We start from the raw sequence: 13,479 nt of genomic DNA on the forward strand, positions 1-13,479 counted from the left end.
TAGGGTGGCTCCAGACCCAGCTCTCTTAAACACTACACCATAACGCTGCATATATGTATAAAACTGATATACACATACACATAATACATGCATATATAAAGCTGAATCATCTTGCTGTAAATGACAAAATGTAAATCATTTTGTTGTGCTTAAACTAGCACAATATCAATAAAATATTTTTTAAAAAGAAGGCAAGAAAAGGAAAAAAAAACAATAAATGGGGTCTTAAAAAAACAATAAATGGGAGCTTCCCTGAGGGTCCAGTGCTTAAGAATCTGCCTGCTAATGCAGAGAACATGGCTTCGATCCCTGGTCTGGGAAGATTCCACATGCTGTTTGGCAACCAGGCCCATGCGCCACAGCTACGAAGCCCACACGCCCTAGAGCTGTGTTTTGCAACAAGAGAAGCTGCCTCAGTGGGAAGCTCTGCACCCAATTAGAGAGTAGCCTCCACTCGCCACAACTAGAGAAAGCCCAGGTGCAGCAACAAAGACCCAGCACATCCATAAATAAATAAATTCATTTAGAAAAAGTAGACGGGTACATTTTTAAAACCTCTTTAATACTCTATTAATTCTAGAAAGTTTAATTATATAACTGTAAGAATAAAATCATAACATACTCTGAAAATATACAGGAGAATCCTTTTTAAGTCTTAGAGTGGAAAAAACTATTTAAGCCAGCTTCAGAGGCTGAAATCATTTTTTTAAATGTCCACATATGTATTTTAAAATGTGAAAAAAACACTGCCATATAGCATTTTTTACATATTTCTAAAATGGGCAAATATTGTTTACAGAAATAGCTAACAAAGTTTCTTAATACACAAATATATTACTTGCCTTTCTTTTTAAACTGTAAGTTGATTGAGAACAGGGACCTATGCTATTTGGCATTGGTTAACATTGCCAAAACTTCTTAAGTGCATAACTTCATGAATAGATGTCAGAAAAGCAATATAAAATGTATACAGGCAAATATTGAAACATTTTGAGATGTTTCTCTAATTGAAGAGATTTATTTTTACTCAAACTGCAAACTATTGGCAAATACAGTTATTTTTACATGAGACTGGGTGTATGATTATTCAGTGACAGATGCATAAAACTTTTTTTAAATGATGCAAACAACCTTTAACAGTATTTGAAGAATTATTATGGATTTGGGCCTTAATGGCACCTCAAGTTATAATTTTATAAGCTAGATTTCTTACAATTAAATGGCTGCTTAGAAGCCACTTCATGAATGTCATCTTAGGACGGTTAGTACTTTTTATGAATCAAATAATCTAAATGTTTTCTTACATCTCATTATTTTGAGTTTTGGGAGGAAGCATTGATAGCCAACCCAAAAAAAACAGTGCTATTCACACTGCTTCATTGTGAGCCATCTTCTTGTCTCTGCCAGCAGTTGTCCTCTTTTATTGAGTTTTGATCTTAGTCTCTATCCTCACAAATGCAAACCCAACCATTGACTTGATGATAAACGGTGTACAAGATGGCATCACACCAATTTGCCTTGTAACTTTGAGCAAGAGACTTAATCTCTTGCCATGTTACATATGTTGCCACCCAGAAGACTACATTTTTAATATATTTATTTCATATCACATTGGAAGTATTACTCTAGCCACAGGGTCTTAAAGTCAATACAACAACATAGAAAGAGGCTAGCAAGAAATTCTTTAAATTACAGCATTTTCTCCCCTAGAAAATTTATTTCTACATAACAAAAGGAAATATTTACAATTGGCTCAACTATCTTTATTATCAACCCAAAGGTATAAAAAGTGGCTACCCATAGGGCATTTGAGGTGATGGGATTCACACATAGACTCTGCTCTCTGAGGTTAAGCAAGTACATGGGAGCCATGTATGTCATAACTTGCCGTAGCTTTACCAACCTGGTTTCATCCCACAAGATTTCTTTAAGGTTCTTTGTAAAAAGGCCTTGTTCTCCAAGTCTGTAATTGCCTTAGGGTGCTCCAGCATCCACTCCATTTGGCAAAATATTAATTAGCCCTTTCATTTTGGACACAGTAACTGCTCTCTACCTATTCCCACAGTCTTAAGAGTTTCAGAGATCTTGCTTCCTGAGACTGCTGAGCCTAAGACATAAACCTGATTCCCTTTGTTTCAAACCTACATTCATAGGCCAACCTCACACTCTTCTAATACATCCACACAGAGAGAGAGAGCCTATAACAACTGTGATGACAAATAGCAGCGTTTCTAATCACCTACTCACCCACCTACTGGGCTTCCCGGGTGGCTCAGGGGATAGGGAATCTGCCTGCAATAAGGGATACACAGGAGACTCAGATTCAATCCCTGGCTAGGGAAGATCCTCTGGAGGAGGGCATGGCAACCCACTCCAGTATTTTTGCCTGGAGAATCCCATGGACAGAGGAGCCTGGTGGGCTATAGTCCTTAGGGTTGCAAAGAGTTGGATATGACTAACGTGACTGAGCGTGCACACACACACACAGACACACACACACACACACACTCACACACTCACAAACACCCTACTGGGGAAGCCATGTAATGAGTCAGCCCAGTACAATGATTCTACTAATGGAAGAAACAGTTTTTAGGTATGGTCACAAGGTGAGAGACCAGATGATGAATATCAAAAAGATGCTTTAAAGAGGATACCAAGTCAAGCCAGAATGGCTTGTCATTATGTAAAATGGGTTCTCAAGCAGAAAGGGCAGCCTGTAAATACTAAAAGCTACAAGAAGCAGGCTAGTTTCTTTTCCCTCTGTTTCCGTTCTTTCTCTTTCCAATCAAATCTGCACTATAATCTGAGTTAGTTATTTAAAACACAAATCTAAATAACTAGTTCACCAATTAAAACCTTCTTAATAATGTTTTCCTTTTGGCCTTGGAATAAAGTCCAAAATCATTGAAAAGACTTAACAAGAACCTGCATGATTTGACATCCTAAATGGCCTCACCACCTTCATTCCCTTGCATTCAAGCAAATCTAGATTATGTCACCACTCTGCAAAAAAAAAAGGCTTTGATGGTTTCCTGTTACCTGTAGAATTTAAAGTCCAGCTTTACTGTTTTTCAGTTCAGTTCAGTCACTGTTTTAACCTTAACTCAATTTTCCCCACATGATTTCCTTTTATAAACTTTGCCTTGGTAATCCACACTGCCCTTGTCTACTTTGTCTCTTTTTTCCCCCACATTCTTTCATTCCTCAAACTCTGCAAGTCTAAATTCTTTCTAGTAGACCTTAAATCCCACCTTACTCTTGTGTCTTCTCTTAATTCCTCCTGTCAAGAAATAGTCTCTTCTCTGTCTGCATTGTTGTAATATTTACTTTAATATTTACCTCTTTGGGTTGCAGATAGCTGTGTTCCAGTCTCATCTTCCCTTCTTGCTTTGAGCATTCCTTGCCTGAACGTGTAAACAAGGAGCAAAGTTTGATTCATCAGATGTTTCAAAACATCCAGCAATGTCAGGAACCTTAGTTGGTTCTCACTCAACAAATATTTGTGCAGTGCATGACTGTCTTCAACAATCAGAAATCAATCTTGCTGAGAATCTACACAAACCAGACTACCACTGACTCCTTCTGTCTACTGTTGCCGAGTAGAGAGTGCCAAACAGTCCTAGAATAAACGAATTAAGTTCCAAAAGATGAAAAAGCACAAAGCAAAGAGAATAAGAGGGAGATGATCACACCATGTGTTGATTGTTTTACCCAGAAGGCTTCTAGGCCTTTAATTAAACCGTTTAACCATGGGAGGCAAAAGATGGAATGTGTTCCTAATTAATGCTTTAAACTCATTATGCTCCCAGGCCAGGAAATAGAATAACTGCATAAGAATTTGAAGATTATTTCTGCAGAGATCATGGTAGGTTTCTTTGATAAATCTCAGTCACTGAGCTTCAAAGAAGTCTGCACTATTAGCTTAGCTGATATCATGAACCAAAATAATTCAGGATTTGAAGATGTAAGCTTGATTTATAAATATTTAGATGAAAAACACCACCACGCTCAAGTCTCTTTTTTTCCCTTTCTGGCTTACAATTTCATAAAAATAGTGCATGGTGTTGCTGCCGTATTATTCAGTGATTAGATTCTAAAGATTCTTATAAGGAAAGAATTGTAAATGTCAAAGTTAACTTTGAAAGTCCTTTAAATTGTACATGAGGCAGAGCAAACATATTTTGGGTATCATTCCATCTCTCAAGAAGTTCCCTACAGTAAATCATTTTCCCTAGAGTGGGGATAGGTTACTGTTTCTTTGTGCATCAGAAGAAGGAATTTGTTTACAGCTAGTGGCCTTGTTTTATGAAACCCACTTTCCCCCTCCTTAACTTACAAAGTTGAATTTACAAATTTAAATGTACCCCAAATGGAATATGATTGCATGTCTCCAACTTAATCCAAATTTATTTGCTCTTAGGGATTTTAGTACACATCCATAAAAATACAATTGAATTCCATAATTACAACTGGAAGCAATCTAAGGATTAATTCATTTTCCCCAGTTAAATGATTAATTCTATAATTTAAAAAATGATTTTAAATTAAAAAATGATTTAAAAGAAAATCTTTAATTTTCTGATTATTCTCCAGTTAAGTTACTCAAATGAATTAGAGTGTTTTTGTCCTTTTTGTCCATTCTCCTTACCTCACTCTTGAAAAATTTGTACGGGTGGAGTGTTTGAGCTTTGGCCACACATTCTATAAATCTTATTTTCTTGATTTTATTCTATAACACTCAGAAGATTTTGATGCAGCAGAAAATAATAGGCAATCAAATTAGCCAGTTATATCTCTTATCTTGGGTCTTTACAAGGCTAGTTAGTGAACCAATTCTGATTCAGTGCTGAGATTTCTTCTGTTTAATAGATAATAAAAGGTACACTGATAAATATTTTATATTTTTATGAACTTACTCATCATATTTCATATGGAAATTTTTTCCCTATACCATATGTAATATATTTAGAGAAGTTGCAATTCAATAAACAGTATTTTGAGTAGATATTATGTGAAAGACAATAGTTTGAGTTCTGCAGGAAACACAAAGATAATCAATATATTATTTCCGAGCTCAAGTTTTTGTAATCTTTACAATATTTAGAAGAACTGTGATAGCCATGTATCAGAATAACTCTTAATGGTTCTCACTTTCTGGTATTTCCCACCTTTGTCTAGTCCCTTCCCACACAGAATCAAGGCTGGCCAGAAGAACTCTATGCTTTCTCAGCTATTCCAAAAATCACCTCAGGTTCTCTTTGTCTGTTGGATCATTCACTTTGGGGTTACCCAGCTCCCTGTCAAGAACTGTGAAAGAACTGAGATTTTATCCTACTTGCAAACTAACAAGTTGACCTGCCAGTTTCATGGATGGCAGTACCGACAGAAGCCATGAGACACTGGGTCATACTCAAAAGACGGTTTATTATTGAAAACAGTGGAAGTAACTGAAGTATCTGCATTGTGCCAGTTCCTTGAGCCCCACTTCCATAAGTCATTGTAAAGTGGGTCAAAGTGTTAGCTATACACGCAATGGGTTTCATTAAAGGAGATAAATCCCAAGTTTAGGGAAACTGCTTTTTTAGTAATGGACAATAAACCTCTCTGATCTTTACCTTAAGGAGATATTACCTTTATTATATGGGAGAAGAAAAATAATCTGCCCTCTGCTCTAGAGGAAGATTATCAACCTGCTAAGGCTGTTTGCTATGCAAATACCCTTGGGAAGATAGTTCTATTTTTTTTTTTTTCTTTTTTCTTTTTATTTCAACTACAGAGGGCAGGTCTTTATTCCCAATCCCGATCCCCCCTCCCACCTCCCTCTCCACCCGATTCCTCTGGGTCTTCCCAGTGCACCAGGCCGGAGCACTTGTCTCATGCATCCCACCTGGGCTGGTGATCTGTTTCACCATAGATAGTATACATGCTGTTCTTTTGAAATATCCCACCCTCACATTCTCCCACAAAGTTCAAAAGTCTGTTCTGTATTTCTGTGTCTCTTTTTCTGTTTTGCATATAGGGTTATCGTTATCACCTTTCTAAATTCCATATATATGTGTTAGTATGCTGTAATGTTCTTTATCTTTCTGGCTTACTTCACTCTGTATAATGGGCTCCAGCTTCATCCATCTCATTAGGACTGGTTCAAATGAATTCTTTTTAATGGCTGAGTAATATTCCATGGTGTATATACAAGAAATGCAAATCAAAACCACAATGAGGTACCATTACACGCCAGTCAGGATGGCTGCTATCCAAAAGTCTACAAGCAATAAATGCTGGAGAGGGTGTGGAGAAAAGGGAACCCTCTTACACTGTTGGTGGGAATGCAAACTAGTACAGCCGCTATGGAAAACAGTGTGGAGATTCCTTAAAAAACTGGAAATAGAACTGCCATATGACCCAGCAATCCCACTTCTGGGCATACACACTGAGGAAACCAGATCTGAAAGAGACACGTGCACCCCAATGTTCATCACAGCACTGTTTATAATAGCCAGGACATGGAAGCAACCTAGATGCCCATCAGCAGATGAATGGATAAGGAAGCTGTGGTACATATACACCAGGGAAGATAGTTCTAAACATGGCAAGTCATTTCTTCTACTCACAAGATGTGAGACACCCATAGAAAATTGTCTCCCAATATGGCCTCTATATGGCCTCCTAATATGTCACTCTGTATGAGACACTCACGCCACCCTAGCAAGAGACACATGTGGTTTTGATCTGAAGTCTCTTCCTAAAATAAATACAGTATATGTATAATGGAATCATTTTGCTGCATACTTGAAATGAACACAACATTGTAAATCAACTCTACCCCAATATAAAATAAAAATTAAATTAAAAAAACATAATGTAAGAAAAAATAAAGTAGCCAATAAAAAAAATAGAGGCAAACTTAAAAAACCATGATGAGAAATAATACTTTAGTGTTAGTGTCTTCGAGGGTTAAATTACCCTGTTCTGTAGTACTGGAAGTCAACTATTATGAACCAAAGTAAGATGAGGGAAGTTTCCAGGAAGACAAGTATTGAGGCATAGCTGCATATTCACTGGCATACAAGAGAAATATGATGTTTCCATATAAAATACAATTCTTAGAGGAAGAGTGTTAAAAACTTATTTTCATGGGCAAGTGCTTTTCCATCTTCGATAATTATTCTTTCTTACTTCGCAAAATTTTAAACAACTGCAAAGCACTTGGTCAAAAAGATTCAATAAGCTTTCAAGATGCCAGCTTTAATTTGGCAGTGATACTAAGCTGGTCTGTGAAAACTGAACACATTGGACTGATTCAAATGATGAATAGTTTGGAGGGCCATGCAAAATAGTTTCTGAACCCTTTCTTAATAACCTGCTGCTACAGTAAACAATTACGAACCTTTCAAAGTCTGCTGAATATGCTCTGCTTTAAATCTTGTAATTTTATTTTAAACAAATAAAACCAAACCTTCATAGAGTGAATCCATTTTAGAATATAAAAGTTACCTTTGGAATATTTAATTTTTCTTTTTTAAATTTGTGATCCAAATACTTAAAAATACTTTCACTCAGTTTGTATGCACACATGCATACACAGTGACTAAATTGAAAAACAGGTCACTGAAAAAAATATAACAGCAGTTCTCTTTTTTATTTTGCTTTTGCAGGAATACTTGTCTTCAGAAAGATATTGCCACCTTCTAACAGAAATTTTGCCAATGCAGGAGACCTAAGAGATGTGGGTTTGATCCCTAGGTCAGGAAGATGCCCCAGAGGAGGGCTTGGTAACCCACTCCAGTATTCTTGCCTGGAAAATCCCATGGACAGAGGAGCCTGGTGGGCTACAGTCCATAGAGTCACAAAGAGTCAGACATGACTGAAGTGACTTAGCATGCACACACAGCAGAAAGTCATCAAAATGATAACCTCATTGGGGAAAATATTTGCCCCTAAAATGTTTGCTTAGAGTGAGCAGTTGTATGATTCTGAGCTCAGCAGAGACACTGCCACTGTTTCCAAAGGATAGTTAGTGCGCCATCCATTCTCATATCCTCAGCTCCAACCCAGGCACTTCTCTCTTAACACTAGAGGCCAGAGACATTAGTATGAAATGAAGACAAGTATATCACCCCAGAAACCACATAAAATGCTGTAAATGTAATGGACATAGGGCTAGGAGTTGGGAGTCTTGATCAAGTTTTGCTCATAACTTGCTGTGTAGTCATTTGCTATCATTAAGCTTCTTCATTCACTAAGTAACATAATTATGCTCAGTGAGCTAAGTTCCCATACAACTCAGCCAGTCTCTGATTCTAAAGTTCTTGCCTTTCATATGGCTCTAACCTGATATCAGATTATGAAGTCAGGCCTTACTGAGCAGTATCTTTTGTAGGGGACTTTTTTCCCCTCATGATATATTTTCCCTTGAAGTTAATGTCCAATTATTTTGAAAGTTAAACACTGTTTGAAATGCACCATTAGTCATTATAATTTAATGACATGGAGAGTAATGAAAACACCATGACTTTGGTATTGTCGAAAAGGTCTTGGTTGTGAGTTATTTTACATATGCGATGAGTTGTTTGACATCCTTGTCACCAAAATATAAGCTTGTGCAACTTGGCCTGCAGCTCTTCTTCAGGAAAGCTGATCTCTGTCACTGAACATATGTTCTTTCACTCGATACCTGCTTTGATTAATTGATTCCACCACAAGTCATGATGGAGTTGGCATGACAAATGGAGTCTGTTCTGTATTCAGAGGATAATTTCTTCAAATGAAATAAGTTGTGTCAGATGGTTTTATGTTTCCAAGGAAGAGAGCAAAGAACAAGACAACCATGAGTCTCACTTCTGGCTTTTTACTGGGACAGAACACATTTGGTCAGTGGATAACCTCACAGCACAAGAAATAAATGAACAATTTTAAATTCCCTAGAATGAAATGGGGTTTTGATTTCAAATAGTTTTAAGTTCATGCAGCATATTGGGGGGTACTATTGTTCATGAAGAAAAGTATTTTGATATTGAAAAAAGCTTTATGTGTTTTCCTAAAGAGACATACTTTTATTTGAAAATACCAGATTATCAATCTTCTCCAAAGACCAGAACTCTAGATACTTTCATTGGTTTTCTGACTTTTTTACTAATTTTTTAAAATGTTTCCCCCAAAGAAAACAAAAGTTAGGAAGGAAGCTTTTTGAAGTGGAACATTTGAACAGTTGTTCACCCATACAACTTTAAATGGTCCTCTCCTTTTTGATTCTTAATTTACAGAAAAAAAATTTATTCAAAAAAAACAAAACAAAAAAAAACCAACCCTCCCAAGTAAGCAAGGTTCAGTCAGAAATCTAAGACATCTGAACAGGAGCCAGATGTGTAGGTAAAATTCATCTTAAGCCATTTGATTCACACGTGTCCTTTCTCTGACAAGACAAGACAAGGCAAACAGCATCCAACAGCATTCCTCTGTTTTTCCTTTTGTTGTTTGCCAGTTAATTTTTATTCACGAGAAATGCCAATTTTCCACATGCTATTCAGTGTGGTGTATTTGTTTGAAAAGAAGCAAAGCAAAAGAACTAAAGATGCTTAGGACTTAACTCATTCCTCCCTTCTTTGCGCTCCTCCTCTGCAACAAGCCCTCTTTCTTCCCAACTTAGTGAGAAACAAAAGCAAACTCATTCAGCTTCAGAACTTGAACTCCTGCCAGGTGAAATATTTGAGTGAGGCTTATCCTGTACTGGGTCACACTGTATAGGTGGGCCTCGTTAAGTGGTTTTTGTTGGCTATCCTGTTTATTATGACTTCGGAGTCACACCCGCGGTGCCAAAGTACAGCTCTGCAAAGTGTGTGTGTGGGTGGGGAATGTGTATGCTTTGTTTCAGAATGTAGAGCTAAAAAAATCTGTAGTTTTAGGAATTTTGTAAATTTATTATTGCAGAATACATTTAATCCAAAATGAACCCTTACTCACGTTTGGTCTTTATCTTGTATACCTGAGAGTCAGTAGCTTTTGCACTCCTTTCATTTTTTCCTAAGAAATAAGCTGGGGGGTTGGGGGCGGTGTGCAGGGGAGTTTGACCCCTTGACTCAGAACAGGTTACAAAGTCAAGATAACAAGCAAGAGTACAAAACAAAACTTTCATCTTGAATTCTTTTGCCTGCACCACCAGACAAGTTTCTGCCTGGGGAAACATGGCAAGGTAATGTGAATACCGCGATCCAAAAATTCTTACAGGAGGTACGACATCTCTCTAAAGTGACTTAATCTACCAGGAAGAATTCCTTTACCCAGTCTTGGCAGAGTAGGAGCAGTGATCAGAACACATTAAACCAATACAGTTCGGCGCATTTGCTAATGAAAAGAACCTAAATAAAACTGTGGAATCCAAACCATTTTGTAGGTTTTAGATGACTGATAGCACATGAAATCCAAATATATTGGGATGTAAATATGCTCCATAGATTTCTAGCAGTTATGTTAATAGGGAAGACCAATGCTTTTGTTATTGCTATCATATACTCTGCACCATTTAGAACTGGGATGTGACTTCAGGTTTCCCTGGTTCAACTCCTTCATTTTACTGATGAAGAAACTGAGGTGTAACAGGCTCAAAAGTGATTTACCAAATATCAGTCACACGGCTAGCTAATAATAAGAGTGGGTTTTATGTGGTTCTCCTGACAGTCAACTCAACTCCTCAAATTTTGGGGTCTCCCTTTTAGATGAAAATAACTTTTCTTAGCAATGTAAGAAATGAGAAAATTGCACCAAATTAGGTTGGTGCTAAAGTGATCGCCGTTTTGCATTGTTGAACTTTGCCATTTGATATTGGAATACATTCTTAAATAAATGTGGTCATGTTATATATCATTTTACAGGTGTTTCTCACTTTATTTTTTTGCTAATGACTTATCACCTCCTGCACATTTTATATTTATTTTAGACTAGGGAAATGATGTTAGACTAAAAGCAAATTTGAGCAATTTTTTTTTTACTTGAGTTCAAAATGGGTCATAAAGCAGCAGAGACAACCTGCAACATCAACAATGCATTTGGCCCAGGAACTGCTAATGAACATATAGTGCATCGGTGGTTCAAGAAGTTTTGCAAAGGAGATGAGAGTCTTGAAGATGAATAATGCAGTGGCTGGCCATTGGAAGTTGACAAAGACCAGCTCTGAACTGTCATCGAAGCTGATCCTCTAACAACTACCAGAGATGTTGTCAAAGAACTTAGTGTCAACCATTCTATGGTCATTCAGCATTTGAAGCAAATTGGAAAGGTGAAAAAGCTCAGTAAGTGGATGTCTCATGTGCTGACCAAAAAAAAAAAAAAAAAAAAACCCACATCTTTTTGAAGTATCCTCTTCTCTTATTCTATGCAACAACAACGAACCATTTCTAGATTGGATTGTGACATGCGATGAAAAGTGGATTTCATACAACAACCAGTGATGACCACCTCAGTGGCTGGGCCAAGAAAAAGCTCCAAAGCACTTCCTAAAGCCAAACTTGCACCCAAAAAAGGTCATGGTCACTGTTTGGTAGTCTGCTACCCATTGGATCCACGATAGCTTTCTGAATGCTGGTGAAACCATTACCTCTGAGAATCACTGGAAACTGCAACGTCTGCTGCCAGCATTGGTCAACAGAAGGGGCCCAATTCTTCTCCATGACAATGCCCAACTGCAAGTCATACAACCAACACTTCAAAAGTTGAACATGTTAGAGTACAAAGTTTTGCTTCATCTGCCATTTTCATCTGACCTCTTGCCAACTGACTGCCACTTCTTCAAGCGTCTTGACACTTACTTACAGGAAATATGCTTCCACAACCAACAGGAGGCAGAAAATGCTCCCCAAGAGTTCGTTGAATTCCTGAAGCACAGATTTTTACTCTATAGGAGTAAACAAACATTTCTTATTGGAAAAAATCTGTTGATTGTAATGGTTCCTATTTTAATTAATGAAGATGTGTTTGAGCACATTTTAATGATTCAAAATTCATGGTCCAAATTATGTTTACACCAACCTAATACATAAGGCACAGTCCTTACCTTTAAAAACAGAATAATGAAGGAGTTAGACAAGTGTAAATAAAGCTATCTATAATGCAAAATAAATGAAGCATAAACTTCAATAGGGTTCAAATGATGAGGAGGAGAAATTATCAAGAATTTCTTGCTATTCTATACAGTAATCATTCTTCCCTCACAATTACAATAGGACAATGACCTTAAAAGGACCTCAGAAAATCCATTGAGCTCATCAGGTAGTTGTCCTAATAAAGGGTGACCAATTTATATCTTAGGATGTACAACTCTTCTGGGTATGGATATACTCCTTGAAGCAAGAGGGATAAAACTGATATTATAATAAAAGAGCACTCCATTTTAAAGTGTTCTGTTAAAAATCTGAAATGTGAACAATATGAATAAATATCACCACTTTCAAAGCACCAAATAGTTTTTTTCTCTTAGCAATAAAAATATTCCATGATATATTTCTTTGATAATTTTATACTCTGTTATTATTTATTACATTGGTTACCTTTGGACAAAATCTAATAACCTTAATAATATCTTGCATACTCTAACATCATATAAATCATTATTAGACTTTTACAGGTTCATTTTTGCAAAGTATTATGACCAGTTTATATCCACCTGTTTTTGTTACCCCTATAAATTTAGAATTTTCTACAGATTTCAAAGGCAAAGCCCAAACTCTGTAATTGAAGTCATCAACAGAGATGGTGAATGGAAGCCATCTTTATAGGAAAGTATCCTTTCCTAAGAAGAACATCATTAGTGAATCTGACTTAATTTAATACAGAAAATGAACCAATTTGATCACATGGACCACAGCTTTGTCTAACTCAATGAAACTATGAGTCATGCTGTATAGTGCCACCCAAGATGGACAGGTCCTGGTGGAGAGTTCTGACAAAATGAGGTCCACTGGAGAAGGGAATGGCAAACCACTTCAGTATTCTTGCCTTGAGAACCCAATGAACAGTATGAAAAGGACAGTGAAAGATGAACTCCCTAGGTCGGTAGGTGCCCAGTATGCTACTGAAGATGAGTGGAGAAATAACTCCAGAAAGAATGAAGTGAAGTCACTCAGTTGGGTCCGACTCTTTGCGATCCCATGGACTGTAGCCTACCAGGCTCCTTTGTCCATGGAATTTTCCAGGCAAGAATACTGGAGTGGGTTTTCATTTCTTTCTCCAGGGGATCCCTGACCCAGGGAAAGGGTCTCCTGCATTGCAGACAGACACTTTACCATCTGAGCTACCTGGGAAGCTGAAAGAATGAAGACATGGAGCCAAAGCAAAAACAACACCCAGTTGTGGATGTGACTGGTGATGGAAATAAAGTCCGATGCTGTAAAGAGCAATATTGCATAGGAACCTGGAATGTTAGGTCCATGAATCAAGGCAAATTGGAAGTGGTCAAACAGGAGATGGCAAGAGTGAACATTGACA

At 37.2% G+C, this 13,479-nt stretch overlaps 1 long non-coding RNA gene across 1 annotated transcript in view; it reads right to left on the bottom strand.

Moving 5' to 3' along the window:
* LOC122685264 overlaps nt 1-13,479 on the bottom strand; it is a 93,189-nt gene that overhangs the window by 25,929 nt on the left and 53,781 nt on the right. Inside the window, exon 4 of the long non-coding RNA XR_006338317.1 lies at nt 3,343-3,407. This is a non-coding gene — a long non-coding RNA (uncharacterized LOC122685264). The remainder of the gene's footprint in view (nt 1-3,342; nt 3,408-13,479) is intronic.

Source organism: Cervus elaphus, chromosome 28 (genome assembly GCF_910594005.1).
Source record: "Cervus elaphus chromosome 28, mCerEla1.1, whole genome shotgun sequence".
Taxonomy (NCBI): Eukaryota; Metazoa; Chordata; class Mammalia; order Artiodactyla; family Cervidae; genus Cervus; species Cervus elaphus.